Source organism: Lissotriton helveticus, chromosome 11 (assembly GCF_964261635.1).
Source record: "Lissotriton helveticus chromosome 11, aLisHel1.1, whole genome shotgun sequence".
Classification (NCBI taxonomy): domain Eukaryota; kingdom Metazoa; phylum Chordata; class Amphibia; order Caudata; family Salamandridae; genus Lissotriton; species Lissotriton helveticus.
In genome coordinates, this window is record NC_136072.1 from 753,049,371 (window position 1) to 753,076,654 (window position 27,284).

Genomic DNA, 27,284 nt, shown 5'->3' on the forward strand with positions numbered 1-27,284 from the left:
TCAAAAGATCTGGGTTTGATCCATCACCGTTCTTTAGCCCACTCTGCCATCCCAGCCCAGTTCAGACATGGCTATATGCAAATCAGTCTGACCCTGTGCCTCATGGGAAATAAGCTATGCCTCAGGGAGCACACTGGCTCCTTAAATAATGGGGCCTCTCGATGGGTAGAACTGGCCATCTTAATAATGAAGCATGGGCCAGTCAGGGCCCGGGGATACACGTATGGTCACATGGGGGAGCCATCTGACTCTGAAAATAATTAATGCAAAGTGTTAGAGCCACCTAGGCTCTAAAAATGAACATGCTCCCAAGCACTGGAGTGGTACAAAAGGGGGTGGTGATGGACGGAGCATCTGAACGAATCAAACACTCACACCCAGTCAAAAGATCTGGGTTTGATCCATCACCGTTCTGTAGCCCACTCTGCCACCCCAGTTCAGACATGGCTATATGCAAATCAGTCTGACCCTGTGCCTCATGGGAACAGTCCAGCCCGAACTGCCAAGCCATGCCTTTCCCGGACCGGAAACAAGCTTCCGAGGACCGGTTTCTGGCATTACAGCCATCTTCAGCCCGGCTTGCTTGAATCCAGTGGCAAAGTGAGCAAGGGACTCACGTCTGAGCATACCCTGCCACACTTATGGCGGCCAAAGCGGTACAAAAGGGGGTGGTGATGGACGGAGCAACTGAACCAATCAAACACTCACACCCAGTCAAAAGATCTGGGTGTGATCCATCACCGTTCTTTAGCCCACTCTGCCACCCCAGTTCAGACATGGGTATATGCAAATCAGTCTGACCCTGTGCCTCATGGGAACAGTCCAGCCCGAACTGCCAAGCCATGCCTTCCCTGGACCGGAAACAAGCTTCCGAGGACCAGTTTCTGGCATTACAGCCGTCTTCAGCCCGGCTTGCTTGAATCCAGTGGCAAAGTGAGCAAGGGACTCAAGTCGAGCATACCCTGCCACACTTATGGCGGCCAAAGCGGTACAAAAGGGGGTGGTGATGGACGGAGCATCTGAACCAATCAAACACTCACACCCAGTCAAAAGATCTGGGTTTGATCCATCAGCGTTCTTTAGCCCACTCTGCCACCCCAGTTCAGACATGGCTATATGCAAATCAGTCTGACCCTGTGCCTCATGGGAACAGTCCAGCCCGAACTGCCAAGCCATGCCTTCCCCGGACCGGAAACAAGCTTCCGAGGACCGGTTTCTGGCATTACAGCCGTCTTCAGCCCGGCTTGCTTGAATCCAGTGGCAAAGTGAGCAAGGGACTCACGTCTGAGCATACCCTGCCACACTTATGGCGGCCAAAGCGGTACAAAAGGGGGTGGTCATGGACAGAGCATCTGAACCAATAAAACACTCACACCAAGTCAAAAGATCTGGGTTTGATCCATCACCGTTCTTTAGCTCACTCTGCCACCCCAGTTCAGACATGGCTATATGCAAATCAGTCTGACCCTGTGCTTCATGGGAACAGTCCAGCCCGAACTGCCAAGCCATGCCTTCCCCGGAACGGAAACAAGCTTCCGAGGACCGGTTTCTTGCATTACAGCCGTCTTCAGCCCGGCTTGCTTGAATCTAGTGGCAAAGTGAGCAAGGGACTCAGGTCTGAGCATACCCTGCCACACTTATGGCGGCCAAAGCGGTACAAAAGGGGGTGGTGATGAACGGAGCATCTGAACCAATCAAACACTCACACCCAGTCAAAAGATCTGGGTTTGATCCATCACCGTTCTTTAGCCCACTCTGCCACCCCAGTTCAGACATGGCTATATGCAAATCAGTCTGACCCTGTGCCTCATGGGAACAGTCCAGCCCGAACTGCCAAGCCATGCCTTCCCGGACCGGAAACAAGCTTCCGAGGACAGGTTTCTGGCATTACAGCCGTCTTCAGCCCGGCTTACTTGAATCCAGTGGCAAAGTGAGCAAGGGACTCACGTCTGAGCATACCCTGCCACACTTATGGCGGCCAAAGCGGTACAAAAGGGGGTGGTGATGGACCAAGCATCTGAACCAATCAAACACTCACACTCAGTCAAAAGATCTGGGTTTGATCCATCACCGTTCTTTAGCCCACTCTGCCACCCCAGTTCAGACATGGCTATATGCAAATCAGTCTGACCCTCTGCCTCATGGGAACAGTCCAGCCCGAACTGCCAAGCCATGCCTTCCCTGGACCGGAAACAAGTTTCCGAGGTCCGGTTTCTGGCATTACAGCCGTCTTCAGCCCGGCTTGCTTGAATCCTGTGGCAAAGTGAGCAAGGGACTCACGTCTGAGCATACCCTGCCACACTTATGGCGGCCAAAGCGGTACAAAAGGGGGTGGTGATGGACGGAGCATCTGAACCTATTAAAAACACTTACACTCAGTCAAAAGATCTGGGTTTGATCCATCACCGTTATTTAGCCCACTCTGCCACCCCAGTTCAGACATGGCTATATGCAAATCAGTCTGACCCTGTGCCTCATGGGAACAGTCCAGCCCGAACTGCCAAGCCATGCCTTCCCTGGACCGGAAACAACCTTCCGCGGACCAGTTTCTGGCATTACAGCCGTCTTCAGCCCGGCTTGCTTGAATCCAGTGGCAAAGTGAGCAAGGGACTCACGTCTGAGCATACCCTGCCACACTTATGGCGGCCAAAGCGGTACAAAAGGGGGTGGTGATGGACGGAGCATCTGAACCAATCAAACACTCACACCCAGTCAAAAGATCTGGGTTTGATCCATCACCGTTCTTTAGCCCACTCTGCCACCCCAGTTCAGACATGGCTATATGCAAATCAGTCTGACCCTGTGCCTCATGGGAAATAAGCTATGCCTCAGGGAGCACACTGGCTCCTTAAATAATGGGGCCTCTCGATGGGAAGAACTGGCCATCTTAATAATGAAGCATGCGCCAGTCAGGGCCCGGGGATACACGTATGGTCACATGGGGGAGCCATCTGGCTCTGAAAATAATTAATGCAAAGTGTTAGAGCCACCTAGGCTCTAAAAATGAATATGCTCCCAAGCACTGGAGCGGTACAAAAGGGGGTGGTGATGGACGGAGCATCTGAACCAATTAAACACTCACACCCAGTCAAAAGATCTGGGTTTGATCCATCACCGTTCTTTAGCCCACTCTGCCACCCCAGTTCAGACATGGCTATATGCAAATCAGTCTGACCCTGTGCCTCATGGGAACAGTCCAGCCTGAACTGCCAAGCCATGCCTTCCCCGGACCGGAAACAAGCTTCCGAGAACCGGTTTCTGGCATTACAGCTGTCTTCAGCCGGCTTGCTTGAATCCAGTGGCAAAGTGAGCAAGGGACTCATGTCTGAGCATACCCTGCCACACTTATGGCGGCCAAAGCGGTACAAAAGGGGGTGGTGATGGACGGAGCATCTGAACCAGTCAAACACTCACACCCAGTCAAAAGATCTGGGTTTGATCCATCACCGTTCTTTAGCCCACTCTGCCACCCCAGTTCAGACATGGCTATATGCAAATCAGTCTGACCCTGTGCCTCATGGGAACAGTCCAGCCCGAACTGCCAAGCCATGCCTTCCCCCGACCGGAAACAAGCTTTCGAGGACCGGTTTCTGGCATTACAGCTGTCTTCAGCCCGGCTTGCTTGAATCCAGTGGCAAAGTGAGCAAGGGACTCACGTCTGAGAATACCCTGCCACACTTATGGCGGCCAAGGCGGTACAAAAGGGGGTGGTGATGGACGGAGCATCTGAACCAATCAAACACTCACACCCAGTCAAAAGATCTGGGTTTGATCCATCACCGTTGTTTAGCCCACTCTGCCACCCCAGTTCAGACATGGCTATATGCAAATCAGTCTGACCCTGTGCCTCATGGGATCAGTCAAGCCCGAACTGCCAAGCCATGCCTTCTCCGGACCGGAAACAAGCTTCCGAGGACCGGTTTCTGGCATTACGGCCGTCTTCAGCCCGGCGTGCTTGAATCCAGTGGCAAAGTGAGCAAGGGACTCGCGTCTGAGCATACCCTGCCACACTTATGGCGGCCAAAACGGTACAAAAGGGGGTGGTGATGGACGGAGCATCTGAACCAATAAAACACTCACACCCAGTCAAAAGATCTGGGTTTGATCCATCACCGTTCTTTAGCCCACTCTGCCACACCAGTTCAGACATGGCTATATGCAAATCAGTCTGACCCTGTGCCTCATGGGAACAGTCCAGCCCGAACTGCCAAGCCATGCCTTCCCAGGACTGGAAACAAGCTTCCGAGGACCGGTTTCTGGCATTACAGCCGTCTTCAGCTCGGCTTGCTTGAATCCAGTGGCAAAGTGAGCAAGGGACTCACGTCTGAGCATACCCTGCCACACTTATGGCGGCCAAAGCGGTACAAAAGGGGGTGGTGATGGACGGAGCATCTGAACCAATCAAACACTCACACCCAGTCAAAAGATCTGGGTTTGATCCATCACCGTTCTTTAGCCCACTCTGCCACCCCAGTTCAGACATGGCTATATGCAAATCAGTCTGACCCTGTGCCTCATGGGCACAGTCCAGCCCGAACTGCCAAGCTTCCGAGGACCGGTTTCTGGCATTACAGCCGTCTTCAGCTTGGCTTGCTTGAATCCAGTGGCAAAGTGAGCAAGGGACTCGCATCTGAGCATACCCTGCCACACTTATGGCGGCCAAAACGGTACAAAAGGGGGTGGTGATGGACGGAGCATCTGAACCAATAAAACACTCACACCCAGTCAAAAGATCTGGGTTTGATCCATCACCGTTGTTTAGCCCACTCTGCCACCCCAGTTCAGACATGGCTATATGCAAATCAGTCTGACCCTGTGCCTCATGGAAACAGTCCAGCCCGAACTGCCAAGCCATGCCTTCCCCGGACCGGAAACAAGCTTCCGAGGACCGGTTTCTGGCATTACAGCTGTCTTCAGCCCGGCTTGCTTGAATCCAGTGGCAAAGTGAGCAAGGGACTCACGTCTGAGCATACCCTGCCACACTTATGGCGGCCAAAGCGGTACAAAAGGGGGTGGTGATGGACGGAGCATCTGAACCAATCAAACACTCCCACCCAGTCAAAAGATCTGGGTTTGATCCATCACCGTTGTTTAGCCCACTCTGCCACCCCAGTTCAGACATGGCTATATGCAAATCAGTCTGACCCTGTGCCTCATGGGAAATAAGCTATGCCTCAGGGAGCACACTGGCTCCTTAAATAATGGGGCCTCTCGATGGGTAGAACTGGCCATCTTAATAATGAAGCATGGGCCAGTCAGGGCCCGGGGATACACGTATGGTCACATGGGGGAGCCATCTGACTCTGAAAATAATTAATGCAAAGTGTTAGAGCCACCTAGGCTCTAAAAATGAACATGCTCCCAAGCACTGGAGTGGTACAAAAGGGGGTGGTGATGGACGGAGCATCTGAACCAATAAAACACTCACACCAAGTCAAAAGATCTGGGTTTGATCCATCACCGTTCTTTAGCTCACTCTGCCACCCCAGTTCAGACATGGCTATATGCAAATCAGTCTGACCCTGTGCTTCATGGGAACAGTCCAGCCCGAACTGCCAAGCCATGCCTTCCCCGGAACGGAAACAAGCTTCCGAGGACCGGTTTCTTGCATTACAGCCGTCTTCAGCCCGGCTTGCTTGAATCTAGTGGCAAAGTGAGCAAGGGACTCAGGTCTGAGCATACCCTGCCACACTTATGGCGGCCAAAGCGGTACAAAAGGGGGTGGTGATGAACGGAGCATCTGAACCAATCAAACACTCACACCCAGTCAAAAGATCTGGGTTTGATCCATCACCGTTCTTTAGCCCACTCTGCCATCCCAGCCCAGTTCAGACATGGCTATATGCAAATCAGTCTGACCCTGTGCCTCATGGGAAATAAGCTATGCCTCAGGGAGCACACTGGCTCCTTAAATAATGGGGCCTCTCGATGGGTAGAACTGGCCATCTTAATAATGAAGCATGGGCCAGTCAGGGCCCGGGGATACACGTATGGTCACATGGGGGAGCCATCTGACTCTGAAAATAATTAATGCAAAGTGTTAGAGCCACCTAGGCTCTAAAAATGAACATGCTCCCAAGCACTGGAGTGGTACAAAAGGGGGTGGTGATGGACGGAGCATCTGAACGAATCAAACACTCACACCCAGTCAAAAGATCTGGGTTTGATCCATCACCGTTCTGTAGCCCACTCTGCCACCCCAGTTCAGACATGGCTATATGCAAATCAGTCTGACCCTGTGCCTCATGGGAACAGTCCAGCCCGAACTGCCAAGCCATGCCTTCCCCGGAACGGAAACAAGCTTCCGAGGACCGGTTTCTTGCATTACAGCCGTCTTCAGCCCGGCTTGCTTGAATCTAGTGGCAAAGTGAGCAAGGGACTCAGGTCTGAGCATACCCTGCCACACTTATGGCGGCCAAAGCGGTACAAAAGGGGGTGGTGATGAACGGAGCATCTGAACCAATCAAACACTCACACCCAGTCAAAAGATCTGGGTTTGATCCATCACCGTTCTTTAGCCCACTCTGCCATCCCAGCCCAGTTCAGACATGGCTATATGCAAATCAGTCTGACCCTGTGCCTCATGGGAAATAAGCTATGCCTCAGGGAGCACACTGGCTCCTTAAATAATGGGGCCTCTCGATGGGTAGAACTGGCCATCTTAATAATGAAGCATGGGCCAGTCAGGGCCCGGGGATACACGTATGGTCACATGGGGGAGCCATCTGACTCTGAAAATAATTAATGCAAAGTGTTAGAGCCACCTAGGCTCTAAAAATGAACATGCTCCCAAGCACTGGAGTGGTACAAAAGGGGGTGGTGATGGACGGAGCATCTGAACGAATCAAACACTCACACCCAGTCAAAAGATCTGGGTTTGATCCATCACCGTTCTGTAGCCCACTCTGCCACCCCAGTTCAGACATGGCTATATGCAAATCAGTCTGACCCTGTGCCTCATGGGAACAGTCCAGCCCGAACTGCCAAGCCATGCCTTTCCCGGACCGGAAACAAGCTTCCGAGGACCGGTTTCTGGCATTACAGCCATCTTCAGCCCGGCTTGCTTGAATCCAGTGGCAAAGTGAGCAAGGGACTCACGTCTGAGCATACCCTGCCACACTTATGGCGGCCAAAGCGGTACAAAAGGGGGTGGTGATGGACGGAGCAACTGAACCAATCAAACACTCACACCCAGTCAAAAGATCTGGGTGTGATCCATCACCGTTCTTTAGCCCACTCTGCCACCCCAGTTCAGACATGGGTATATGCAAATCAGTCTGACCCTGTGCCTCATGGGAACAGTCCAGCCCGAACTGCCAAGCCATGCCTTCCCTGGACCGGAAACAAGCTTCCGAGGACCAGTTTCTGGCATTACAGCCGTCTTCAGCCCGGCTTGCTTGAATCCAGTGGCAAAGTGAGCAAGGGACTCAAGTCGAGCATACCCTGCCACACTTATGGCGGCCAAAGCGGTACAAAAGGGGGTGGTGATGGACGGAGCATCTGAACCAATCAAACACTCACACCCAGTCAAAAGATCTGGGTTTGATCCATCAGCGTTCTTTAGCCCACTCTGCCACCCCAGTTCAGACATGGCTATATGCAAATCAGTCTGACCCTGTGCCTCATGGGAACAGTCCAGCCCGAACTGCCAAGCCATGCCTTCCCCGGACCGGAAACAAGCTTCCGAGGACCGGTTTCTGGCATTACAGCCGTCTTCAGCCCGGCTTGCTTGAATCCAGTGGCAAAGTGAGCAAGGGACTCACGTCTGAGCATACCCTGCCACACTTATGGCGGCCAAAGCGGTACAAAAGGGGGTGGTCATGGACAGAGCATCTGAACCAATAAAACACTCACACCAAGTCAAAAGATCTGGGTTTGATCCATCACCGTTCTTTAGCTCACTCTGCCACCCCAGTTCAGACATGGCTATATGCAAATCAGTCTGACCCTGTGCTTCATGGGAACAGTCCAGCCCGAACTGCCAAGCCATGCCTTCCCCGGAACGGAAACAAGCTTCCGAGGACCGGTTTCTTGCATTACAGCCGTCTTCAGCCCGGCTTGCTTGAATCTAGTGGCAAAGTGAGCAAGGGACTCAGGTCTGAGCATACCCTGCCACACTTATGGCGGCCAAAGCGGTACAAAAGGGGGTGGTGATGAACGGAGCATCTGAACCAATCAAACACTCACACCCAGTCAAAAGATCTGGGTTTGATCCATCACCGTTCTTTAGCCCACTCTGCCACCCCAGTTCAGACATGGCTATATGCAAATCAGTCTGACCCTGTGCCTCATGGGAACAGTCCAGCCCGAACTGCCAAGCCATGCCTTCCCTGGACCGGAAACAAGCTTCCGAGGACCAGTTTCTGGCATTACAGCCGTCTTCAGCCCGGCTTGCTTGAATCCAGTGGCAAAGTGAGCAAGGGACTCACGTCTGAGCATACCCTGCCACACTTATGGCTGCCAAAGCGGTACAAAAGGGGGTGGTGATGGACGGAGCAACTGAACCAATCAAACACTCACACCCAGTCAAAAGATCTGGGTGTGATCCATCACCGTTCTTTAGCCCACTCTGCCACCCCAGTTCAGACATGGGTATATGCAAATCAGTCTGACCCTGTGCCTCATGGGAACAGTCCAGCCCTAACTGCCAAGCCATGCCTTCCCTGTACCGGAAACAAGCTTCCGAGGACCAGTTTCTGGCATTACAGCCGTCTTCAGCCCGGCTTGCTTGAATCCAGTGGCAAAGTGAGCAAGGGACTCACGTCTGAGCATACCCTGCCACACTTATGGCGGCCAAAGCGGTACAAAAGGGGGTGGTGATGGACGGAGCATCTGAACCAATCAAACACTCACACCCAGTTTAAAGATCTGGGTTTGATCCATCACCGTTCTTTAGCCCACTCTGCCACCCCAGTTCAGACATGGCTATATGCAAATCAGTCTGACCCTGTGCCTCATGGGAAATAAGCTATGCCTCAGGGAGCACACTGGCTCCTTAAATAATGGGGCCTCTCGATGGGAAGAACTGGCCATCTTAATAATAAAGCATGGGCCAGTCAGGGCCCGGGGATACACATATGGTCACATGGGGGAGCCATCTGGCTCTAAAAATAATTAATGCAAAGTGTTAGAGCCACCTAGGCTCTAAAAATGAACATGCTCCCAAGCACTGGAGTGGTACAAAAGGGGGTGGTGATGGACGGAGCATCTGAACCAATCAAACACTCACACCCAGTCAAAAGATCTGGGTTTGATCCATCACCGTTCTGTAGCCCACTCTGCCACCCCAGTTCAGACATGGCTATATGCAAATCAGTCTGACCCTGTGCCTCATGGGAACAGTCCAGCCCGAACTGCCAAGCCATGCCTTCCCCGGACCGGAAACAAGCTTCCGAGGATCGGTTTCTGGCATTACAGCTCTCTTCAGCCCGGCTTGCTTGAATCCAGTGTCAAAGTGAGCAAGGGACTCACGTCTGAGCATACTCTGCCACACTTATGGCGGCCAAAGTGGTACAAAAGGGGGTGGTTATGGATGGAGCATCTGAACCAATCAAACACTCACACCCAGTCAAAAGATCTGGGTTTGATCCATCACCGTTCTTTAGCCCACTCTGCCATCCCAGCCCAGTTCAAACATGGCTATATGCAAATCAGTCTGACCCTGTGCCTCATGGGAACAGTCCAGCCCTAACTGCCAAGCCATGCCTTTCCCGGACCGGAAACAAGCTTCCGAGGACCGGTTTCTGGCATTACAGCCATCTTCAGCCCGGCTTGCTTGAATCCAGTGGCAAAGTGAGCAAGGGACTCACGTCTGAGCATACCCTGCCACACTTATGGCGGCCAAAGCGGTACAAAAGGGGGTGGTGATGGACGGAGCATCTGAACCAATCAAACACTCACACCCAGTCAAAAGATCTGGGTATGATCCATCACCGTTCTTTAGCCCACTCTGCCACCCCAGTTCAGACATGGCTATATGCAAATCAGTCTGACCCTGTGCCTCATGGGAACAGTCCAGCCCGAACTGCCAAGCCATGCCTTCCCCGGACCGGAAACAAGCTTCCGAGGACCGGTTTCTGGCATTACAGCCGTCTTCAGCCCGGCTTGCTTGAATCTAGTGGCAAAGTGAGCAAGGGACTCAGGTCTGAGCATACCCTGCCACACTTATGGCGGCCAAAGCGGTACAAAAGGGGGTGGTGATGGACGGAGCAACTGAACCAATCAAACACTCACACCCAGTCAAAAGATCTGGGTGTGATCCATCACCGTTCTTTAGCCCACTCTGCCACCCCAGTTCAGACATGACTATATGCAAATCAGTCTGACCCTGTGCCTCATGGGAACAGTCCAGCCCGAACTGCCAAGCCATGCCCTCCCTGGACCGGAAACAAGCATCCGAGGACCGGTTTCTGGCATTACAGCCGTCTTCAGCCCGGCTTGCTTGAATCCAGTGGCAAAGTGAGCAAGAAACTCACGTCTGAGCATACCCTGCCACACTTATGGCGGCCAAAGCGGTACAAAAGGGGGTGGTGATGGACGGAGCAACTGAACCAATCAAACACTCACACCCAGTCAAAAGATCTGGGTGTGATCCATCACCGTTCTTTAGCCCACTCTGCCACCCCAGTTCAGACATGGGTATATGCAAATCAGTCTGACCCTGTGCCTCATGGGAACAGTCCAGCCCGAACTGCCAAGCCATGCCTTCCCTGGACCGGAAACAAGCTTCCGAGGACCAGTTTCTGGCATTACAGCCGTCTTCAGCCCGGCTTGCTTGAATCCAGTGGCAAAGTGAGCAAGGGACTCAAGTCTGAGCATACCCTGCCACACTTATGGCGGCCAAAGCGGTACAAAAGGGGGTGGTGATGGACGGAGCATCTGAACCAATCAAACACTCACACCCAGTCAAAAGATCTGGGTTTGATCCATCACCGTTCTTTAGCCCACTCTGCCACCCCAGTTCAGACATGGCTATATGCAAATCAGTCTGACCCTGTGCCTCATGGGAACAGTCCAGCCCGAACTGCCAAGCCATGCCTTCCCCGGACCGGAAACAAGCTTCCGAGGACCGGTTTCTGGCATTACAGCCGTCTTCAGCCCGGCTTGCTTGAATCCAGTGGCAAAGTGAGCAAGGGACTCACGTCTGAGCATACCCTGCCACACTTATGGCGGCCAAAGCGGTACAAAAGGGGGTGGTCATGGACAGAGCATCTGAACCAATAAAACACTCACACCAAGTCAAAAGATCTGGGTTTGATCCATCACCGTTCTTTAGCTCACTCTGCCACCCCAGTTCAGACATGGCTATATGCAAATCAGTCTGACCCTGTGCTTCATGGGAACAGTCCAGCCCGAACTGCCAAGCCATGCCTTCCCCGGAACGGAAACAAGCTTCCGAGGACCGGTTTCTTGCATTACAGCCGTCTTCAGCCCGGCTTGCTTGAATCTAGTGGCAAAGTGAGCAAGGGACTCAGGTCTGAGCATACCCTGCCACACTTATGGCGGCCAAAGCGGTACAAAAGGGGGTGGTGATGAACGGAGCATCTGAACCAATCAAACACTCACACCCAGTCAAAAGATCTGGGTTTGATCCATCACCGTTCTTTAGCCCACTCTGCCACCCCAGTTCAGACATGGCTATATGCAAATCAGTCTGACCCTGTGCCTCATGGGAACAGTCCAGCCCGAACTGCCAAGCCATGCCTTCCCTGGACCGGAAACAAGCTTCCGAGGACCAGTTTCTGGCATTACAGCCGTCTTCAGCCCGGCTTGCTTGAATCCAGTGGCAAAGTGAGCAAGGGACTCACGTCTGAGCATACCCTGCCACACTTATGGCGGCCAAAGCGGTACAAAAGGGGGTGGTGATGGACGGAGCAACTGAACCAATCAAACACTCACACCCAGTCAAAAGATCTGGGTGTGATCCATCACCGTTCTTTAGCCCACTCTGCCACCCCAGTTCAGACATGGGTATATGCAAATCAGTCTGACCCTGTGCCTCATGGGAACAGTCCAGCCCTAACTGCCAAGCCATGCCTTCCCTGTACCGGAAACAAGCTTCCGAGGACCAGTTTCTGGCATTACAGCCGTCTTCAGCCCGGCTTGCTTGAATCCAGTGGCAAAGTGAGCAAGGGACTCACGTCTGAGCATACCCTGCCACACTTATGGCGGCCAAAGCGGTACAAAAGGGGGTGGTGATGGACGGAGCATCTGAACCAATCAAACACTCACACCCAGTTAAAAGATCTGGGTTTGATCCATCACCGTTCTTTAGCCCACTCTGCCACCCCAGTTCAGACATGGCTATATGCAAATCAGTCTGACCCTGTGCCTCATGGGAAATAAGCTATGCCTCAGGGAGCACACTGGCTCCTTAAATAATGGGGCCTCTCTATGGGAAGAACTGGCCATCTTAATAATAAAGCATGGGCCAGTCAGGGCCCGGGGATACACATATGGTCACATGGGGGAGCCATCTGGCTCTAAAAATAATTAATGCAAAGTGTTAGAGCCACCTAGGCTCTAAAAATGAACATGCTCCCAAGCACTGGAGCGGTACAAAAGGGGGTGGTGATGGACGGAGCATCTGAACCAATCAAACACTCACACCCAGTCAAAAGATCTGGGTTTGATCCATCACCGTTGATTAGCCCACTCTGCCACCCCAGTTCAGACATGGCTATATCCAAATCAGTCTGACCCTGTGCCTCATGGGAACAGTCCAGCCCGAACTGCCAAGCCATGCCTTCCCCGGACCGGAAACAAGCTTCCGAGGACCGGTTTCTGGCATTACGGCCGTCTTCAGCCTGGCGTGCTTGAATCCAGTGGCAAAGTGAGCAAGGGACTCGCGTCTGAGCATACCCTGCCACACTTATGGCGGCCAGAACGATAAAAAAGGGGGTGGTGATGGACGGAGCATCTGAACCAATCAAACACTCACACCCAGTCAAAAGATCTGGGTTTGATCCATCACCGTTCTTTAGCCCACTCTGCCACCCCAGTTCAGACATGGCTATATGCAAATCAGTCTGACCCTGTGCCTCATGGGAACAGTCCAGCCCGAACTGCCAAGCCATGCCTTCCCTGGACCGGAAACAAGTTTCCGAGGACCGGTTTCTGGCATTACAGCCGTCTTCAGCCCGGCTTGCTTGAATCCTGTGGCAAAGTGAGCAAGGGACTCACGTCTGAGCATACCCTACCACACTTATGGCGGCCAAAGCAGTACAAAAGGGGGTGGTGATGGACGGAGCATCTGAACCAATCAAACACTCACACCCAGTCAAAAGATCTGGGTTTGATCCATCACCGTTCTTTAGCCCACTCTGCCACCCCAGTTCAGACATGGCTATATGCAAATCAGTCTGACCCTGTGCCTCATGGGCACAGTCCAGCCCGAACTGCCAAGCTTCCGAGGACCGGTTTCTGGCATTACAGCCGTCTTCAGCTTGGCTTGCTTGAATCCAGTGGCAAAGTGAGCAAGGGACTCGCGTCTGAGCATACCATGCCACACTTATGGCGGCCAAAACGGTACAAAAGGGGGTGGTGATGGACGGAGCATCTGAACCAATAAAACACTCACACCCAGTCAAAAGATCTGGGTTTGATCCATCACCGTTCTTTAGCCCACTCTGCCACCCCAGTTCAGACATGGCTATATGCAAATCAGTCTGACCCTGTGCCTCATGGGAACAGTCCAGCCCGAACTGCCAAGCCATGCCTTCCCCGGTCCGGAAACAAGCTTCCGAGGACCGGTTTCTGGCATTACAGCTGTCTTCAGCCCGGCTTGCTTGAATCCAGTGGCAAAGTGAGCAAGGGACTCACGTCTGAGCATACCCTGCCACACTTATGGCGGCCAAGGCGGTACAAAAGGGGGTGGTGATGGACGGAGCATCTGAACCAATCAAACACTCACACCCAGTCAAAAGATCTGGGTTTGATCCATCACCGTTGTTTAGCCCACTCTGCCACCCCAGTTCAGACATGGCTATATGCAAATCAGTCTGACCCTGTGCCTCATGGGATCAGTCAAGCCCGAACTGCCAAGCCATGCCTTCTCCGGACCGGAAACAAGCTTCTGAGGACCGGTTTCTGGCATTACGGCCGTCTTCAGCCCGGCGTGCTTGAATCCAGTGGCAAAGTGAGCAAGGGACTCGCGTCTGAGCATACCCTGCCACACTTATGGCGGCTAAAACGGTACAAAAGGGGGTGGTGATGGACGGAGCATCTGAACCAATAAAACACTCACACCCAGTCAAAAGATCTGGGTTTGATCCATCACCGTTCTTTAGCCCACTCTGCCACCCCAGTTCAGACATGGCTATATGCAAATCAGTCTGACCCTGTGCCTCATGGGAACAGTCCAGCCCGAACTGCCAAGCCATGCCTTCCCAGGACCGGAAACAAGCGTCTGAGGACCGGTTTCTGGCATTACAGCTGTCTTCAGCCAGGCTTGCTTGAATCCAGTGGCAAAGTGAGCAAGGGACTCACGTCTGAGCATACCCTGCCACACTTATGGCGGCCAAGGCGGTACAAAAGGGGGTGGTGATGGACGGAGCATCTGAACCAATCAAACACTCACACCCAGTCAAAAGATCTGGGTTTGATCCATCACCGTTGTTTAGCCCACTCTGCCACCCCAGTTCAGACATGGCTATATGCAAATCAGTCTGACCCTGTGCCTCATGGGATCAGTCAAGCCCGAACTGCCAAGCCATGCCTTCTCCGGACCGGAAACAAGCTTCCGAGGACCGGTTTCTGGCATTACGGCCGTCTTCAGCCCGGCGTGCTTGAATCCAGTGGCAAAGTGAGCAAGGGACTCGCGTCTGAGCATACCCTGCCACACTTATGGCGGCTAAAACGGTACAAAAGGGGGTGGTGATGGACGGAGCATCTGAACCAATAAAACACTCACACCCAGTCAAAAGATCTGGGTTTGATCCATCACCGTTCTTTAGCCCACTCTGCCACCCCAGTTCAGACATGGCTATATGCAAATCAGTCTGACCCTGTGCCTCATGGGAACAGTCCAGCCCGAACTGCCAAGCCATGCCTTCCCTGGACCGGAAACAAGCTTCCGAGGACCAGTTTCTGGCATTACAGCCGTCTTCAGCCCGGCTTGCTTGAATCCAGTGGCAAAGTGAGCAAGGGACTCAAGTCTGAGCATACCCTGCCACACTTATGGCGGCCAAAGCGGTACAAAAGGGGGTGGTGATGGACGGAGCATCTGAACCAATCAAACACTCACACCCAGTCAAAAGATCTGGGTTTGATCCATCACCGTTCTTTAGCCCACTCTGCCACCCCAGTTCAGACATGGCTATATGCAAATCAGTCTGACCCTGTGCCTCATGGGAACAGTCCAGCCCGAACTGCCAAGCCATGCCTTCCCCGGACCGGAAACAAGCTTCCGAGGACCGGTTTCTGGCATTACAGCCGTCTTCAGCCCGGCTTGCTTGAATCCAGTGGCAAAGTGAGCAAGGGACTCACGTCTGAGCATACCCTGCCACACTTATGGCGGCCAAAGCGGTACAAAAGGGGGTGGTCATGGACAGAGCATCTGAACCAATAAAACACTCACACCAAGTCAAAAGATCTGGGTTTGATCCATCACCGTTCTTTAGCTCACTCTGCCACCCCAGTTCAGACATGGCTATATGCAAATCAGTCTGACCCTGTGCTTCATGGGAACATTCCAGCCCGAACTGCCAAGCCATGCCTTCCCCGGAACGGAAACAAGCTTCCGAGGACCGGTTTCTTGCATTACAGCCGTCTTCAGCCCGGCTTGCTTGAATCTAGTGGCAAAGTGAGCAAGGGACTCAGGTCTGAGCATACCCTGCCACACTTATGGCGGCCAAAGCGGTACAAAAGGGGGTGGTGATGAACGGAGCATCTGAACCAATCAAACACTCACACCCAGTCAAAAGATCTGGGTTTGATCCATCACCGTTCTTTAGCCCACTCTGCCACCCCAGTTCAGACATGGCTATATGCAAATCAGTCTGACCCTGTGCCTCATGGGAACAGTCCAGCCCGAACTGCCAAGCCATGCCTTCCCTGGACCGGAAACAAGCTTCCGAGGACCAGTTTCTGGCATTACAGCCGTCTTCAGCCCGGCTTGCTTGAATCCAGTGGCAAAGTGAGCAAGGGACTCACGTCTGAGCATACCCTGCCACACTTATGGCGGCCAAAGCGGTACAAAAGGGGGTGGTGATGGACGGAGCAACTGAACCAATCAAACACTCACACCCAGTCAAAAGATCTGGGTGTGATCCATCACCGTTCTTTAGCCCACTCTGCCACCCCAGTTCAGACATGGGTATATGCAAATCAGTCTGACCCTGTGCCTCATGGGAACAGTCCAGCCCTAACTGCCAAGCCATGCCTTCCCTGTACCGGAAACAAGCTTCCGAGGACCAGTTTCTGGCATTACAGCCGTCTTCAGCCCGGCTTGATTGAATCCAGTGGCAAAGTGAGCAAGGGACTCACGTCTGAGCATACCCTGCCACACTTATGGCGGCCAAAGCAGTACAAAAGGGGGTGGTGATGGACGGAGCATCTGAACCAATCAAACACTCACACCCAGTTAAAAGATCTGGGTTTGATCCATCACCGTTCTTTAGCCCACTCTGCCACCCCAGTTCAGACATGGCTATATGCAAATCAGTCTGACCCTGTGCCTCATGGGAAATAAGCTATGCCTCAGGGAGCACACTGGCTCCTTAAATAATGGGGCCTCTCGATGGGAAGAACTGGCCATCTTAATAATAAAGCATGGGCCAGTCAGGGCCCGGGGATACACATATGGTCACATGGGGGAGCCATCTGGCTCTAAAAATAATTAATGCAAAGTGTTAGAGCCACCTAGGCTCTAAAAATGAACATGCTCCCAAGCACTGGAGCGGTACAAAAGGGGGTGGTGATGGACGGAGCATCTGAACCAATCAAACACTCACACCCAGTCAAAAGATCTGGGTTTGATCCATCACCGTTGATTAGCCCACTCTGCCACCCCAGTTCAGACATGGCTATATCCAAATCAGTCTGACCCTGTGCCTCATGGGAACAGTCCAGCCCGAACTGCCAAGCCATGCCTTCCCCGGACCGGAAACAAGCTTCCGAGGACCGGTTTCTGGCATTACGGCCGTCTTCAGCCTGGCGTGCTTGAATCCAGTGGCAAAGTGAGCAAGGGACTCGCGTCTGAGCATACCCTGCCACACTTATGGCGGCCAGAACGGTAAAAAAGGGGGTGGTGATGGACGGAGCATCTGAACCAATCAAACACTCACACCCAGTCAAAAGATCTGGGTTTGATCCATCACCGTTCTTTAGCCCACTCTGCCACCCCAGTTCAGACATGGCTATATGCAAATCAGTCTGACCCTGTGCCTCATGGGAACAGTCCAGCCCGAACTGCCAAGCCATGCCTTCCCTGGACCGGAAACAAGTTTCCGAGGACCGGTTTCTGGCATTACAGCCGTCTTCAGCCCGGCTTGCTTGAATCCTGTGGCAAAGTGAGCAAGGGACTCACGTCTGAGCATACCCTGCCACACTTATGGCGGCCAAAGCAGTACAAAAGGGGGTGGTGATGGACGGAGCATCTGAACCAATCAAACACTCACACCCAGTCAAAAGATCTGGGTTTGATCCATCACCGTTCTTTAGCCCACTCTGCCACCCCAGTTCAGACATGGCTATATGCAAATCAGTCTGACCCTGTGCCTCATGGGCACAGTCCAGCCCGAACTGCCAAGCTTCCGAGGACCGGTTTCTGGCATTACAGCCGTCTTCAGCTTGGCTTGCTTGAATCCAGTGGCAAAGTGAGCAAGGGACTCGCGTCTGAGCATACCATGCCACACTTATGGCGGCCAAAACGGTACAAAAGGGGGTGGTGATGGACGGAGCATCTGAACCAATAAAACACTCACACCCAGTCAAAAGATCTGGGTTTGATCCATCACCGTTCTTTAGCCCACTCTGCCACCCCAGTTCAGACATGGCTATATGCAAATCAGTCTGACCCTGTGCCTCATGGGAACAGTCCAGCCCGAACTGCCAAGCCATGCCTTCCCCGGTCCGGAAACAAGCTTCCGAGGACCGGTTTCTGGCATTACAGCTGTCTTCAGCCCGGCTTGCTTGAATCCAGTGGCAAAGTGAGCAAGGGACTCACGTCTGAGCATACCCTGCCACACTTATGGCGGCCAAGGCGGTACAAAAGGGGGTGGTGATGGACGGAGCATCTGAACCAATCAAACACTCACACCCAGTCAAAAGATCTGGGTTTGATCCATCACCGTTGTTTAGCCCACTCTGCCACCCCAGTTCAGACATGGCTATATGCAAATCAGTCTGACCCTGTGCCTCATGGGATCAGTCAAGCCCGAACTGCCAAGCCATGCCTTCTCCGGACCGGAAACAAGCTTCTGAGGACCGGTTTCTGGCATTACGGCCGTCTTCAGCCCGGCGTGCTTGAATCCAGTGGCAAAGTGAGCAAGGGACTCGCGTCTGAGCATACCCTGCCACACTTATGGCGGCTAAAACGGTACAAAAGGGGGTGGTGATGGACGGAGCATCTGAACCAATAAAACACTCACACCCAGTCAAAAGATCTGGGTTTGATCCATCACCGTTCTTTAGCCCACTCTGCCACCCCAGTTCAGACATGGCTATATGCAAATCAGTCTGACCCTGTGCCTCATGGGAACAGTCCAGCCCGAACTGCCAAGCCATGCCTTCCCAGGACCGGAAACAAGCGTCTGAGGACCGGTTTCTGGCATTACAGCTGTCTTCAGCCTGGCTTGCTTGAATCCAGTGGCAAAGTGAGCAAGGGACTCACGTCTGAGCATACCCTGCCACACTTATGGCGGCCAAGGCGGTACAAAAGGGGGTGGTGATGGACGGAGCATCTGAACCAATCAAACACTCACACCCAGTCAAAAGATCTGGGTTTGATCCATCACCGTTGTTTAGCCCACTCTGCCACCCCAGTTCAGACATGGCTATATGCAAATCAGTCTGACCCTGTGCCTCATGGGATCAGTCAAGCCCGAACTGCCAAGCCATGCCTTCTCCGGACCGGAAACAAGCTTCCGAGGACCGGTTTCTGGCATTACGGCCGTCTTCAGCCCGGCGTGCTTGAATCCAGTGGCAAAGTGAGCAAGGGACTCGCGTCTGAGCATACCCTGCCACACTTATGGCGGCTAAAACGGTACAAAAGGGGGTGGTGATGGACGGAGCATCTGAACCAATAAAACACTCACACCCAGTCAAAAGATCTGGGTTTGATCCATCACCGTTCTTTAGCCCACTCTGCCACCCCAGTTCAGACATGGCTATATGCAAATCAGTCTGACCCTGTGCCTCATGGGAACAGTCCAGCCCGAACTGCCAAGCCATGCCTTCCCTGGACCGGAAACAAGCTTCCGAGGACCAGTTTCTGGCATTACAGCCGTCTTCAGCCCGGCTTGCTTGAATCCAGTGGCAAAGTGAGCAAGGGACTCAAGTCTGAGCATACCCTGCCACACTTATGGCGGCCAAAGCGGTACAAAAGGGGGTGGTGATGGACGGAGCATCTGAACCAATCAAACACTCACACCCAGTCAAAAGATCTGGGTTTGATCCATCACCGTTCTTTAGCCCACTCTGCCACCCCAGTTCAGACATGGCTATATGCAAATCAGTCTGACCCTGTGCCTCATGGGAACAGTCCAGCCCGAACTGCCAAGCCATGCCTTCCCCGGACCGGAAACAAGCTTCCGAGGACCGGTTTCTGGCATTACAGCCGTCTTCAGCCCGGCTTGCTTGAATCCAGTGGCAAAGTGAGCAAGGGACTCACGTCTGAGCATACCCTGCCACACTTATGGCGGCCAAAGCGGTACAAAAGGGGGTGGTCATGGACAGAGCATCTGAACCAATAAAACACTCACACCAAGTCAAAAGATCTGGGTTTGATCCATCACCGTTCTTTAGCTCACTCTGCCACCCCAGTTCAGACATGGCTATATGCAAATCAGTCTGACCCTGTGCTTCATGGGAACAGTCCAGCCCGAACTGCCAAGCCATGCCTTCCCCGGAACGGAAACAAGCTTCCGAGGACCGGTTTCTTGCATTACAGCCGTCTTCAGCCCGGCTTGCTTGAATCTAGTGGCAAAGTGAGCAAGGGACTCAGGTCTGAGCATACCCTGCCACACTTATGGCGGCCAAAGCGGTACAAAAGGGGGTGGTGATGAACGGAGCATCTGAACCAATCAAACACTCACACCCAGTCAAAAGATCTGGGTTTGATCCATCACCGTTCTTTAGCCCACTCTGCCACCCCAGTTCAGACATGGCTATATGCAAATCAGTCTGACCCTGTGCCTCATGGGAACAGTCCAGCCCGAACTGCCAAGCCATGCCTTCCCTGGACCGGAAACAAGCTTCCGAGGACCAGTTTCTGGCATTACAGCCGTCTTCAGCCCGGCTTGCTTGAATCCAGTGGCAAAGTGAGCAAGGGACTCACGTCTGAGCATACCCTGCCACACTTATGGCGGCCAAAGCGGTACAAAAGGGGGTGGTGATGGACGGAGCAACTGAACCAATCAAACACTCACACCCAGTCAAAAGATCTGGGTGTGATCCATCACCGTTCTTTAGCCCACTCTGCCACCCCAGTTCAGACATGGGTATATGCAAATCAGTCTGACCCTGTGCCTCATGGGAACAGTCCAGCCCTAACTGCCAAGCCATGCCTTCCCTGTACCGGAAACAAGCTTCCGAGGACCAGTTTCTGGCATTACAGCCGTCTTCAGCCCGGCTTGCTTGAATCCAGTGGCAAAGTGAGCAAGGGACTCACGTCTGAGCATACCCTGCCACACTTATGGCGGCCAAAGCGGTACAAAAGGGGGTGGTGATGGACGGAGCATCTGAACCAATCAAACACTCACACCCAGTTAAAAGATCTGGGTTTGATCCATCACCGTTCTTTAGCCCACTCTGCCACCCCAGTTCAGACATGGCTATATGCAAATCAGTCTGACCCTGTGCCTCATGGGAAATAAGCTATGCCTCAGGGAGCACACTGGCTCCTTAAATAATGGGGCCTCTCGATGGGAAGAACTGGCCATCTTAATAATAAAGCATGGGCCAGTCAGGGCCCGGGGATACACATATGGTCACATGGGGGAGCCATCTGGCTCTAAAAATAATTAATGCAAAGTGTTAGAGCCACCTAGGCTCTAAAAATGAACATGCTCCCAAGCACTGGAGCGGTACAAAAGGGGGTGGTGATGGACGGAGCATCTGAACCAATCAAACACTCACACCCAGTCAAAAGATCTGGGTTTGATCCATCACCGTTGATTAGCCCACTCTGCCACCCCAGTTCAGACATGGCTATATCCAAATCAGTCTGACCCTGTGCCTCATGGGAACAGTCCAGCCCGAACTGCCAAGCCATGCCTTCCCCGGACCGGAAACAAGCTTCCGAGGACCGGTTTCTGGCATTACGGCCGTCTTCAGCCTGGCGTGCTTGAATCCAGTGGCAAAGTGAGCAAGGGACTCGCGTCTGAGCATACCCTGCCACACTTATGGCGGCCAGAACGGTAAAAAAGGGGGTGGTGATGGACGGAGCATCTGAACCAATCAAACACTCACACCCAGTCAAAAGATCTGGGTTTGATCCATCACCGTTCTTTAGCCCACTCTGCCACCCCAGTTCAGACATGGCTATATGCAAATCAGTCTGACCCTGTGCCTCATGGGAACAGTCCAGCCCGAACTGCCAAGCCATGCCTTCCCTGGACCGGAAACAAGTTTCCGAGGACCGGTTTCTGGCATTACAGCCGTCTTCAGCCCGGCTTGCTTGAATCCTGTGGCAAAGTGAGCAAGGGACTCACGTCTGAGCATACCCTGCCACACTTATGGCGGCCAAAGCAGTACAAAAGGGGGTGGTGATGGACGGAGCATCTGAACCAATCAAACACTCACACCCAGTCAAAAGATCTGGGTTTGATCCATCACCGTTCTTTAGCCCACTCTGCCACCCCAGTTCAGACATGGCTATATGCAAATCAGTCTGACCCTGTGCCTCATGGGCACAGTCCAGCCCGAACTGCCAAGCTTCCGAGGACCGGTTTCTGGCATTACAGCCGTCTTCAGCTTGGCTTGCTTGAATCCAGTGGCAAAGTGAGCAAGGGACTCGCGTCTGAGCATACCATGCCACACTTATGGCGGCCAAAACGGTACAAAAGGGGGTGGTGATGGACGGAGCATCTGAACCAATAAAACACTCACACCCAGTCAAAAGATCTGGGTTTGATCCATCACCGTTCTTTAGCCCACTCTGCCACCCCAGTTCAGACATGGCTATATGCAAATCAGTCTGACCCTGTGCCTCATGGCAACAGTCCAGCCCGAACTGCCAAGCCATGCCTTCCCCGGTCCGGAAACAAGCTTCCGAGGACCGGTTTCTGGCATTACAGCTGTCTTCAGCCCGGCTTGCTTGAATCCAGTGGCAAAGTGAGCAAGGGACTCACGTCTGAGCATACCCTGCCACACTTATGGCGGCCAAGGCGGTACAAAAGGGGGTGGTGATGGACGGAGCATCTGAACCAATCAAACACTCACACCCAGTCAAAAGATCTGGGTTTGATCCATCACCGTTGTTTAGCCCACTCTGCCACCCCAGTTCAGACATGGCTATATGCAAATCAGTCTGACCCTGTGCCTCATGGGATCAGTCAAGCCCGAACTGCCAAGCCATGCCTTCTCCGGACCGGAAACAAGCTTCTGAGGACCGCTTTCTGGCATTACGGCCGTCTTCAGCCCGGCGTGCTTGAATCCAGTGGCAAAGTGAGCAAGGGACTCGCGTCTGAGCATACCCTGCCACACTTATGGCGGCTAAAACGGTACAAAAGGGGGTGGTGATGGACGGAGCATCTGAACCAATAAAACACTCACACCCAGTCAAAAGATCTGGGTTTGATCCATCACCGTTCTTTAGCCCACTCTGCCACCCCAGTTCAGACATGGCTATATGCAAATCAGTCTGACCCTGTGCCTCATGGGAACAGTCCAGCCCGAACTGCCAAGCCATGCCTTCCCAGGACCGGAAACAAGCGTCTGAGGACCGGTTTCTGGCATTACAGCTGTCTTCAGCCCGGCTTGCTTGAATCCAGTGGCAAAGTGAGCAAGGGACTCACGTCTGAGCATACCCTGCCACACTTATGGCGGCCAAGGCGGTACAAAAGGGGGTGGTGATGGACGGAGCATCTGAACCAATCAAACACTCACACCCAGTCAAAAGATCTGGGTTTGATCCATCACCGTTGTTTAGCCCACTCTGCCACCCCAGTTCAGACATGGCTATATGCAAATCAGTCTGACCCTGTGCCTCATGGGATCAGTCAAGCCCGAACTGCCAAGCCATGCCTTCTCCGGACCGGAAACAAGCTTCCGAGGACCGGTTTCTGGCATTACGGCCGTCTTCAGCCCGGCGTGCTTGAATCCAGTGGCAAAGTGAGCAAGGGACTCGCGTCTGAGCATACCCTGCCACACTTATGGCGGCTAAAACGGTACAAAAGGGGGTGGTGATGGACGGAGCATCTGAACCAATAAAACACTCACACCCAGTCAAAAGATCTGGGTTTGATCCATCACCGTTCTTTAGCCCACTCTGCCACCCCAGTTCAGACATGGCTATATGCAAATCAGTCTGACCCTGTGCCTCATGGGAACAGTCCAGCCCGAACTGCCAAGCCATGCCTTCCCAGGACCGGAAACAAGCTTCCGAGGACCGGTTTCTGGCATTACAGCCGTCTTCAGCTCGGCTTGCTTGAATCCAGTGGCAAAGTGAGCAAGGGACTCACGTCTGAGCATACCCTGCCACACTTATGGCGGCCAAAGCGGTACAAAAGGGGGTGGTGATGGACGGAGCATCTGAACCAATCAAACACTCACACCCAGTCAAAAGATCTGGGTTTGATCCATCACCGTTCTTTAGCCCACTCTGCCACCCCAGTTCAGACATGGCTATATGCAAATCAGTCTGACCCTGTGCCTCATGGGAACAGTCCAGCCCGAACTGCCAAGCCATGCCTTCCCTGGACCGGAAACAAGTTTCCGAGGACCGGTTTCTGGCATTACAGCTGTCTTCAGCCCGGCTTGCTTGAATCCTGTGGCAAAGTGAGCAAGGGACTCATGTCTGAGCATACCCTGCCACACTTATGGCGGCCAAAGCGGTACAAAAGGGGGTGGTTATGGACGGAGCATCTGAACCAATCAAACACTCACACTCAGTCAAAAGATCTGGGTTTGATCCATCACCGTTATTTAGCCCACTCTGCCACCCTAGTTCAGACATGGCTATATGCAAATCAGTCTGACCCTGTGCCTCATGGGAACAGTCCAGCCCGAACTGCCAAGCCATGCCTTCCCCGGACCGGAAACAAGCTTCCGAGGACAGGTTTCTGGCATTACAGCCGTCTTCAGCCCGGCTTGCTTGAATCCAGTGGCAAAGTGAGCAAGGGACTCATGTCTGAGCATACCCTGCCACACTTATGGCGGCCAAAGCGGTACAAAAGGGGGTGGTGATGGACGGAGCATCTGAACCAATCAAACACTCACACCCAGTCAAAAGATCTGGGTTTGATCCATCACCGTTCTTTAGCCCACTCTGCCACCCAAGTTCAGACATGGCTATATGCAAATCAGTCTGACCCTGTGCCTCATGGGAAATAAGCTATGCCTCAGGGAGCACACTGGCTCCTTAAATAATGGGGCATCTCGATGGGAAGAACTGGCCATCTTAATAATGAAGCATGGGCCAGTCAGGGCCCGGGGATACACGTATGGTCACATGGGGGAGCCATCTGGCTCTGAAAATAATTAATGCAAAGTGTTAGAGCCACCTAGGCTCTAAAAATGAACATGCTCCCAAGCACTGGAGTGGTACAAAAGGGGGTGGTGATGGACGGAGCATCTGAACCAATCAAACACTCACACCCAGTCAAAAGATCTGGGTTTGATAAATTCACCGTTCTTTAGCCCACTCTGCCACCCCAGTTCAGACATGGCTATATGCAAATCAGTCTGACCCTGTGCCTCATGGGAACAGTTTAGCCCGAACTGCCAAGCCATGCCTTCCCCGGACCGGAAACAAGCTTCCGAGGACCGGTTTCTGGCATTACAGCTGTCTTCAGCCCGGCTTGCTTGAATCCAGTGGCAAAGTGAGCAAGGGACTCACGTCTGAGCATACCCTGCCACACTTATGGCGGCCAAGGCGGTACAAAAGGGGGTGGTGATGGACAGAGCATCTGAACCAATCAAACACTCACACCCAGTCAAAAGATCTGGGTTTGATCCATCACCGTTGTTTAGCCCACTCTGCCACCCCAGTTCAGACATGGCTATATGCAAATCAGTCTGACCCTGTGCCTCATGGGATCAGTCAAGCCCGAACTGCCAAGCCATGCCTTCTCCGTACCGGAAACAAGCTTCCGAGGACCGGTTTCTGGCATTACGGCCGTCTTCAGCCCGGCGTGCTTGAATCCAGTGGCAAAGTGAGCAAGGGACTCGCGTCTGAGCATACCCTGCCACACTTATGGCGGCCAAAACGGTACAAAAGGGGGGTGGTGATGGACGGAGCATCTGAACCAATAAAACACTCACACTCAGTCAAAAGATCTGGGTTTGATCCATCACCGTTCTTTAGCCCACTCTGCCACCCCAGTTCAGACATGGCTATATGCAAATCAGTCTGACCCTGTGCTTCATGGGAACAGTCCAGCCCGAACTGCCAAGCCATGCCTTCCCTGGACTGGAAACAAGTTTCCGAGGACCGGTTTCTGGCATTACAGCTGTCTTCAGCCCGGCTTGCTTGAATCCTGTGGCAAAGTGAGCAAGGGACTCACGTCTGAGCATACCCTGCCACACTTATGGCGGCCAAAGCGGTACAAAAGGGGGTGGTGATGGACGGAGCATCTGAACCAATCAAACACTCACACTCAGTCAAAAGATCTGGGTTTGATCCATCACCGTTATTTAGCCCACTCTGCCACCCCAGTTCAGACATGGCTATAAGCAAATCAGTCTGACCCTGTGCCTCATGGGAACAGTCCAGCCCGAACTGCCAAGCCATGCCTTCCCCGGACCGGAAACAATCTTCCGAGGACAGGTTTCTGGCATTACAGCCGTCTTCAGCCCGGCTTGCTTGAATCCAGTGGCAAAGTGAGCAAGGGACTCACGTCTGAGCATACCCTGCCACACTTATGGCGGCCAAAGCGGTACAAAAGGGGGTGGTGATGGACGGAGCATCTGAACCAATCAAACACTCACACCCAGTCAAAAGATCTGGGTTTGATCCATCACCGTTCTTTAGCCCACTCTGCCACCCCAGTTCAGACATGGCTATATGCAAATCAGTCTGACCCTGTGCCTCATGGGAAATAAGCTATGCCTCAGGGAGCACACTGGCTCCTTAAATAATGGGGCATCTCGATGGGAAGAACTGGCCATCTTAATAATGAAGCATGGGCCAGTCAGGGCCCGGGGATACACGTATGGTCACATGGGGGAGCCATCTGGCTCTGAAAATAATTAATGCAAAGTGTTAGAGCCACCTAGGCTCTAAAAATGAACATGCTCCCAAGCACTGGAGTGGTACAAAAGGGGGTGGTGATGGACAGAGCATCTGAACCAATCAAACACTCACACCCAGTCAAAAGATCTGGGTTTGATCCATCACCGTTGTTTAGCCCACTCTGCCACCCCAGTTCAGACATGGCTATATGCAAATCAGTCTGACCCTGTGCCTCATGGGATCAGTCAAGCCCGAACTGCCAAGCCATGCCTTCTCCGTACCGGAAACAAGCTTCCGAGGACCGGTTTCTGGCATTACGGCCGTCTTCAGCCCGGCGTGCTTGAATCCAGTGGCAAAGTGACAAGGGACTCGCGTCTGAGCATACCCTGCCACACTTATGGCGGCCAAAACGGTACAAAAGGGGGTGGTGATGGACGGAGCATCTGAACCAATAAAACACTCACACTCAGTCAAAAGATCTGGGTTTGATCCATCACCGTTCTTTAGCCCACTCTGCCACCCCAGTTCAGACATGGCTATATGCAAATCAGTCTGACCCTGTGCCTCATGGGAACAGTCCAGCCCGAACTGCCAAGCCATGCCTTCCCTGGACCGGAAACAAGTTTCCGAGGACCGGTTTCTGGCATTACAGCTGTCTTCAGCCCGGCTTGCTTGAATCCTGTGGCAAAGTGAGCAAGGGACTCACGTCTGAGCATACCCTGCCACACTT